This window comes from Elephantulus edwardii, unplaced genomic scaffold (assembly GCF_000299155.1).
Source record: "Elephantulus edwardii isolate Elephantulus edwardi_28Jun2011 unplaced genomic scaffold, EleEdw1.0 scaffold00007, whole genome shotgun sequence".
Taxonomy (NCBI): Eukaryota; Metazoa; Chordata; class Mammalia; order Macroscelidea; family Macroscelididae; genus Elephantulus; species Elephantulus edwardii.
The window spans coordinates 15,532,476-15,534,155 of record NW_006399757.1 but is presented as its reverse complement, the minus strand read 5'-3'; the positions used below and the strand labels follow the sequence as shown (position 1 = coordinate 15,534,155).

Below are 1,680 nucleotides of genomic sequence, written 5' to 3'. Positions count from 1 at the left end.
CGGCGTATTCTCTTAGCTACTTCCTGCTGAAAAGGGACGCTGTGGGTTTCAGGGTGAAGATCTTCTCTCACTACTCTAAAGGGCCCCTTTGGCAGTGTAACTCTATTTCTTAAAAATCAACATCAAGTTTGGAAAAATAGAGTCAGTGAAAGAGGGGAAGACCCCAAAGAGATGAATTGATACACTGATGACAGCAGTAGACTTAAGTATGTCAGAGATGATGAGAATGGCACAGGATAGGATAGGTTCAGATCTGTTGTTTATAGGGTTGCTATGAGTTGAACTCAACTCGATGACACCTAACAATGACAACAACAACATCATGACCTTGCTTATTGTTCTGGCAGTGAGGATTTTTGGATTCTTGATTTTGTATGCAATCATGTTGAAGGATATAATCCTTGATTGTCTACACTAAGTTCCTCCTCATTTTCAGTATGCAAGATTGTATGCAAGATAGCACAGGGTGTTTATGAGTCTGGCCAGTATTTTCATTTTCAGTCTGATTCCAGGACACTGATATCTGAAATTGTCTTTACTTTAGAGAATTAGTGTACTTTTTGTTGGCATCTGTAAGCCACTCCTAGTCCTTTTAGGTTCAGTTAAGTTCTGGTGTGTTTGGTGTTTTTTTGTTTTTAATGTATACTGAGTGCTACTAATGTGTTGTTGAGTTTAATAAACAATCAGACAATTGCACTTCAATAAACGTAAGAGTTTGCATTTTTTTTTTTTTAGATGTTTTAGATTTTAAGATGTATGACTCTATAGGGAGCTCTGGTAGCCTAGTGATAAGAGCTGTGCAGCAGTTCTAAAATCACATGGGTCAAGTCCACCAGCTGTTCTGTAGGAGAAAGATCGGCAGTCTTCTTCCTTGGGTTTACCTGCCTCTGTAAACCTACCCAAAGGTCAGCTAAGGGTCGGTTCTGGCTAGATGGTTAACAACAACCACATGACTGACATGGCCCTTCATAATACTCATTATCCACCTTTGTGAAGGGACCTAGTGCAGGATCCAAGCAGGGTGGAGAAGTTTCTCTTTGGTAAGGTCACATCAGTATATAGGGCCTTGCTGGTTTTTTTGTTTGTTTATTGGTGCACCTTCTGTCTGTATATCCCAGTTAAAGGATTAGGGAGGAGATCACAGGAGATAGTGTGTGAGCCATCCTTAAATGAGTAAGCAAAAACTGTTTACTTGCATCAATTCATCAACATTTAGCTTCCAAGTTTCAGTTAGCCATGTACCCAGTTAGGAATTAAACGACTTTGAAGGAAGAGCTAGGATTTATAATTATTTGAAGTTCTTCCAGTTCGATTGTGGGAGTTATTTTTGCCATTAAGTATTTGTTTTCTGGTAATCAATGAAACTTTATTCTTTAGAAAAAACAAAGACAAAGACACAGGCCTAGGAGAAGCTGAGGCCAAGGTCACAAAACACCATTGTCTTCTCTTTGGCTTCTTAGCAGATGGAAAAAATGAACACTTTATCTTTCTGGTTTTTGCCATTCAGTTCCCCTCCTCCTTTCTTGTCTCTATTTTATTTTTTTTATTAATTGAGCACATTAAGGAAAAGACTATTTATTACCGTCTTGGATTTCAGAAGGAAGTAGCCTTATATGTGTGTGTTTAATCCTGTTTAATGGAAAGTTCCAAGCAATGTTATTGACTATCAACCAAATTTAT

At 38.2% G+C, this 1,680-nt stretch overlaps 1 protein-coding gene across 1 annotated transcript in view; it reads left to right on the top strand.

Moving 5' to 3' along the window:
* The window catches only part of ISPD (isoprenoid synthase domain containing), a 390,875-nt gene that overhangs the window by 198,588 nt on the left and 190,607 nt on the right, over positions 1 to 1,680 (top strand). The gene's annotated exons all lie outside the window — the stretch shown is intronic.